The sequence below is a fragment of the Colobus angolensis genome, unplaced genomic scaffold, assembly GCF_000951035.1.
Source record: "Colobus angolensis palliatus isolate OR3802 unplaced genomic scaffold, Cang.pa_1.0 Scaffold58, whole genome shotgun sequence".
Taxonomy (NCBI): Eukaryota; Metazoa; Chordata; class Mammalia; order Primates; family Cercopithecidae; genus Colobus; species Colobus angolensis.
Window position 1 is genome coordinate 5,878,804 of NW_012119376.1, and position 7,259 is coordinate 5,886,062.

The 7,259-nt window shown below is 39.7% G+C and overlaps 1 pseudogene; it reads right to left on the reverse strand.

Moving 5' to 3' along the window:
- Nucleotides 1–1,568: 1,568 nt before the first annotated feature.
- Nucleotides 1,569–3,116, reverse strand: LOC105526151 (annotated as a pseudogene).
- Nucleotides 3,117–7,259: the final 4,143 nt, after the last annotated feature.

The window sequence follows — 7,259 nt, forward strand, 5'->3', positions numbered from 1 at the left end:
TTGCTCTATAAGAAATGTCAGGCTGGGAGTGGTGGCTCACGCCCGTAATCCCAGCACTTTGGGAGGTCAAAGTGGGTGGATCACAAAGTCAGGCAATCAAGACTATCCTGGCTAACGTGGTGAAACCCCATCTCTACTAAAAACACAAAAATTAACTGGACTTGGTGGTGCACACCTGTAATCCCAGCTACTCAGGAGGCTTAGGCAGGAGAATCACTTGAACCTGGGAGTCAGAGATTGCAGTGAGCTGAGATCGCACCACCGCACTCTAGCCTGGCAATGGAGCAAGACTCCATCTCAAAAAAAAAGAAAGAAAGAAAGAAAGAAATGTCAAAGGAAGTTCTTCAACCAAAGACATGAAGAAAAGGGAAGAAAAGGAAGAGATGGGTCAAACAGAAGACAAATGGCAAAATGAGACTTAAATCTATCGATTATCACATTAAATATAACTTTGTCAAAACATCTCAGTTAAAAGGCAGAGATTGTTAAATAGATAAGAAACACAAGGCCGGGTGCAGCAGCTCACACCTGTAATCCCAGCACTTTGGGAGGTCGAGGCTGGCAGATCACCTGAGGTCGGGAGTTCGAGGCCAGCCTGACCAAACCCCGTCTCTACTAAAAATACCTGTAATCCCAGCTACTTGGGAGGCTGAGGCAGGAGAATTGCTTGAACCCAGGAGGCGGAGGTTGTCGTGAGTCAAGATCGCTCCATTGCACTCCAACCTGGACAAGAGGTGAAACTCCATCTCAAAAAGAAAAAGAAAAAGAAGACCAAACTATATGCTGCATATAAGAAATGTACTCTCTCTCCACACATATATATATATATATAGTTTTTTTTTGTTTTTAGATGGAGTTGCTCTGTCGCCCAGGCTGGAGTGCAGTGATGCATTCTAGGCTCACTGCAAGCTCTGCCTCCCAAGTTCATGCCATTCTCTTGCCTCAGCCTCCCGAGTAGCTAGGACTACAGGCACCCACCACCACGCCCGGCTAATTTTTTGTATTTTTAGTAGAGATGGGTTTTCACCGTGTTAGCCAGGATGGTCTTGATCTCCTGACCTCGTGATCTGCCCACCTCAGCCTCCCAAAGTGCTGGGATTATAGACGTGAGCCACTGCACCCCGCCTTTTTTTTTTAATCAGTCTAGCTAGAGATTGATCAATTTTATTGATTTTCTCAAAGAAAGTGCTTTTGGTGTTATTTATTTTCACACACACACACACAAACACACACATTAGATGTTAAAAGACAGAAAAAGATAATCTTGCTACCCTTAACTAAAAGAAAGTTGTAGTGACTATATTACTATCGGACACAAAAGATTTCACAGCAAACAATATTACATGGAATTTTTCAAGTTTATTTCATAATGATAAAGGGAAGTCATAAACAAATCCAAACATTTATGCACCTAATAATAAAATACATCGAGCAAAAACTGATAGAACTACAGGAGAGGCAGACAAATTATGGTTGGAGATTTAAATATTCCTCTCAATAGAAATGATCTACTAATTATATTTAAACTGAGTGACTGCATTTTCTGCATTCTGGATGGTTGCCCTTCATTAGCCAAATTGAAGAAAGAAACTCCTTGGACCAGATGCTTCAAAGCTGAAGCCCTCAGGACCGTGGAAGAATACCTTGAAGATATCGTTTGCATCAAAATCACCCAAATTCATGTCCTTCTTATCCAGGTCCTGTCCACTGTGATAATGAATCGTTTTCTTGGAATCAAAGAGGATGGTAAAGACCTCGCCACTTCCTTGATCTTCTCCTCCTCCTTTTGAACCCCAGCACTGGCTCCATCATGCCGATGTGGAGGGTACATAAAGGTCTGTTTCTAATAAGCTTTCTTGATCTTGTCCTCAGAGGCATTCTTGTCCACTCCCAGAACCTTGTAGTAATTATCCCTCTTACTGTTCTTCAGTTCCAGCTGTGCATTTTTTAGGAGCTGTTTGTATTCTTTTGCTTTCTCCATCTGATATACTTTTTTCATAGCCTCATACTGTTTCTTCATACTGTTCTGTGTCCATCAAACACTGAACTCTTCTCAAGTAGGCTTTTATGTAAGTGTCAGGAGCCTCACTGCATTTGTGCAGCTGTCTATTGCATCATCTAGTTTCCCAAGCTCAGAATTAACCATATCCCAGTTTCAGTAGAGTTTAGCAATTGCTTTTATATTGTTGAGGTCTATCTCGGGGCCTTTGTGTCCAGTTCATCAGCTAGTTTGTAATTTCCTCCCCTAAATGCTTTATTCCAGTCTTCTTTCTTTGTGTTAAATGCTCTGGCATTTCTGCACCCAACACAGGCCTTCTCATGGTCAGGAGCCATTCTGAGAGCCTGTACAAAAAACTGAACAACTGCCTGCTCAATACAATCTTCATAATAAAGGCAAAGACCACGTACATACAGAGCATCCACATTGGTGGAATCCATTCATAAAATGTCACTGGCCGCAGACTGTGCTTCTGGATAACGACCTGGCATTGCCAAACATTCTGCTTTGAGGGACATTGAAGTGATGGCAGACAGAGGCAAATTCTAGGGCATAGTCCGTGCAGAAAACCACCTTCTGAAAAGCCCACTTCTCAAAACCTGTTTCTGTGACTTTCTCCTATTCCACAACTGCATTAGCATTTGTGAACTGTTGTGAGTGAGCATTGTTATGATCCAGTTCTAGGGCTTTCTGAAAACTGCAATGTGCTGCCATGGCATTCCCCGGAGAGAGATGGCACTTGCCCTCTCGTAGATGTCCCCGGAAGAAACCATCAGCCAATTTCACTGACTGTGAAATCATCTCCAAGCATTTCCCAAAACCTTCCAAGCATCGTCAGTATGGCTGCTCTATTACTATAATAGCTAGCATTTTTAGAGCACATATCTGTGGCTTTTATCTAATACTTATAAGCTTCGTTGTAATCTTCCTTGGCATAGTGTGCATTTCCTTCTTGCTTCAAAGACTCTGCTTCAGTATTTTAAATTGCAAACTGGCAAGGCTGCCCTCCTTTTATTGAGGCAATCCTCCCTTTTTGTTCTTCTCCATCACTGTCCTGGCAAGCCCTCTTTGCTTCCTCTTCATAGAGCAGCCCTGGCTTTGTTGCCGCCATTACCACATTGCACAATGGAGCAACTGACAGTTTCTTAAAAAGCTAATTATATCCCTGCCATATGATGCAGCAATTCCACTCCCAGATATTTACTTAAAGGAAAACAAAGCATATATCTATACACAAAACTTGTAGATGAACATTTATAGCAGCTTTATTTATAGCAGCAGAAACCTGGGGGAAAAAGGCTTCAATGTTTATGTTCAGGTGAGTGGATAAACAATTTTGGTATGCCCATATAACAGAATACAAATCAATGCAAAAAGTGAACTATTGACTCACACAAAACATGGAAGAATCTCAAAATGATTATGCTGTGAAAAAACATGTTTTTTTTTCCTCAAAATGCATACTATATTCCATGTATGTAAAATTCTAGAACACCAACTAATCTATCATATTAGAAAGCAGATCAGTGGTTGCTTGAGGATTCAGAGGTATGGGGAGCAGGGAGAAGAAGGCGGTATTACCAAGGGCCATGAGGGAACTTATGATGCATATTTTCATTATCTTGATTGTCATGCTGGGTGCAAACAAATGTCAAAGCTTTTCAACGTTTATTGTTTAATTACGTGCATTTTATTGTATGTCAATTTGGCCTCAACAAAGCTGTTAATAAAAAGTTTGTCAAACTGATGTTCCCCAGTAAATGAAATTTACTTCACGTCACCAACCAAAAACTGTACAAGGTCCATTTTTCCTCTGTTCTGTGTTTACAACTGACACTTAATATGACAGACAGAATATTCAAAAATTCTATCTGCTGAGGGCCACAAATTATCAAGTCTCTGGTCAAGGGTGGCCAACCACTGGTTAGGGGCTCAAGACAAAAAACGCAGAACCAACACATTCCACTGACCATGATCATTTGCCCAAGGGTAATCTCAGTTCAAGTGTGCACTTCTGCCAGTACAGACACCTGCTTCTTTATTACCCAAATGCTTGCACACATCTCACAAACTGGCACTATTTCACCAATGATGATTTGGAATTATAGTGGCCACTTTGGGAGAATTCCATATGTTTCCAAAATTGTCCATCTTGCAGTGTTCTTAGAGCAAATGAAGTTGCTCTTCATTAGGACAGTAAAGTCCTAATATTGAATGCACTGTCTTTTTTGATTGGAGTAAAGAAGCTTCTAAATAAAATTCCGATTCCATAATAGCTTTAATTACAAGGAAAGCAACAAAAATCCATAGCTTATAACAGTCTGTCCTTTGATCCTGTAGCAAAGACCTACCTTGCCTTAAGGCTACAGCAGCCACTGCCAAATTCATGGCTGCGTCTGCTGGCACAATTCCAGGGGCTTTCTGGGAGCTAATGCTACACAATTTTGGCCCTTAACTGAAAATACCCATTTCCAGCAAGCTGGTTTACTCCTATAAGACAGTCTTACCTCTTCGCAAATTACTAACCATTATTATAACACTTTATACTTTGCTACTTCCATTCTTAGGAAAAGAAGAAATGCAAATAACTTGGGGTTACCTAATTCATAACACTTCCCTAAAGTTAGATGCCACTTGGGCCAATTGAAATTTGGGGGAAGAAGCCTAAATTGAATGATTTTACCGTGAAATAATGTCTTAAAAATCCTAATTTGGCTAGGTTTATCCTGAATTAGAAGAATTAAATTTGTCATTACCAGGTAGAAATTTAGCATTTATGACACAAATTGAATTTGGTTATCGAAATATTTTAAAAATCTCTATTTCATGCACAATTAAGTCGTGGATTGATCCATTTACATCCACTAAAAAAGCATCCACCTCTACTAAGAGGAGGATCCAGCCGCCTGGTCTATCTCATTTGGCCAATGATGGAGTGAATCATGTAAGCTCCCAGACAAGGGTCTCAAGATAGAATTTAAAATAATTCCACTACAAGGATAAAGGAGATTATAGAATAGATTGGGACAGAAATAGGCATGCTAAGCCAGAATTCACACAGGAGTTCATTTGAATCTAAACCTATGCTCTTTTTTTTGTCTGATGAGATGGTTCAGAGTTTGCATTTCAACTCACTAGCTTAGAGTCTGAGCATTATTGCCTCTTATGTAAAAGAGGGATTATAGCGATCTTAAAGGGTGAGAGAGCCTCTGTAAATGCCTGACACAAGTCTTTGACTCATTTTATTTAAAATTATAGCTATTTATGTAGCAGAATGTCAGATGATGTTGTGGAGAATCTGAGGAATCAATCAAAAAAAAAAAAAAAAAGGTTATATAGCAAATGATCAGTTTTCTGGCCAGGGAGAATTTGTATTGAAATTGACAAGAAAGACGCAGCAGGATTTTTGAACTGTCTGTACATAATTAAGTGAAAGTCAGAGGGAGTCAGAGAAATTATGCTTGCTTTCGCAGCTCCGTTCTACAGCATTCTTCCACCACAAAAAGCTTGCAGGTGATTTGTTCAGACCAGTTCTAAATGCCTGCAGAGGTAACAGCCCCACCTTTTGGAGATTATTACTTCACCTAACTCTGATGAGAGACAAGCTAATAGAACTTCCCATTAAGAGTATTTCTGGATACTAAATTTACTCATTTTCCTCTGTAGTCTCATTCCATTTCTATTTATTCTCACCAATGTTCAGTGATCTTGCTTTGACTTACTGTTGCTGTTGACCTTGACTCATGTCTTCAGGTTATTCTATTCACCATCTACCTTTCCCTAGTTCTTCTTCACCCCTCCCTAAAAACTTCCAAAAAACCTTTCTGAGAGTATGTTTCTAAGTAACAGCCTTACCTGTATGTTACAGCCTCTAAGATGATGAAGTCAACACAGACGTGCTTCTTTTGAGACAGATTTCATCATCACAGCAGTGAAAGAAACACAAGATGAGTTTTGAGGGTGACTTTTTTTTAAGATGAAGATGGCTAGGGAGAAGTCTGTTGGATGAAAGATGAGCCCATTTGGCAAAGGTTTAAATGAAGCAGCAAGTTTGATAAATCTGTTTGAGGTTTAAGAATATTCAGACACCTTTTCTTCCCAAGAAAATCCCCACACATCTCTTTTGGAACAAAGGCTTCTCTACAATGGTTCCAAATGATTCAGACATAACTTCCTGCATCTGCCACCAAAGGGATTTCTTCACTTTTAGTAAGACCATTAGCCGGCTTGCCAAATTCTTCAGCATAACAAAATCACACGTCACTTCTCTCTTGGGCATGCTGAAATGGTGAAAATTGCCCAGAGAAAATGGAAACTCTGATAATTGATTTTCTTACTGTTTTCAAAAGACCCAAACCTTTCTCTTATTAAATTGAATCTTTCAGGATGAACACAATCAAAACCATGGGAAATACCTCTACATTCTTAGAACACTTTCCAGCTAAAGTTTACAGATGATATTTTTTCAGACATAGATTTAGGATTAAATCATTTTTCTGAAAGAGAACTCTTCTCTCTGAGCTTATGCGGAATCAGCCAATTTGACTATGTGATTTACTTTGTCCTTTTTATCTAAGGTCCAAGAATTAAAGACGAAAAAAAAAAAAACAGGTAAATATTGGCTGTAAAACAGATGTTCATGTCATAAACTTGATACTGATAAATAAATCTCTCTCCTCATTAGTGAATGACTTGAGGTAGAGACTTCGTTGACAAAATGGCTGAAATGCAGTATCTTTAGTTTCCTCATAAATTGTTTCCAAATGATTGGATAATGTTGTCAATACGAATATGAGGTGTATGTATTTCTGAATCAAGATGCTTTTGGTTGTCCATAAGATACAGATTGAGTTGTATCATATCACTGCTAGATAGGTATGTGAGAAAACATATTGAACACCAAAAAACAATCTTTTTTTTTTTGAGACGAAGTCTCTGTCGCCCAACCTGGAGTATAATGGTGTGATCTCAGCTCAGTGCAACCTCAGCCCCATGGGTTCAAGCGATTCTCCTGCCTCAGCCTCCCAAGTAGCTGGAACTACAGGCGTGTGCCACCACACCCGGCTAATTTTTTATTTTTAGTAGAGACGGGGTTTCACCATGCTGGCCAGGCTGGTCTTAAACTCCTGAACTCAGGTGATCCATCAGCCTTGGCCTCCCAAAGTGCTGGGATTACAGGTGTGCGCCACCACACCAGGCCAAACATTTTACATTTGAATGTTCTTCCAATAGAAACACTTGATGACCTTTACAAGAATAA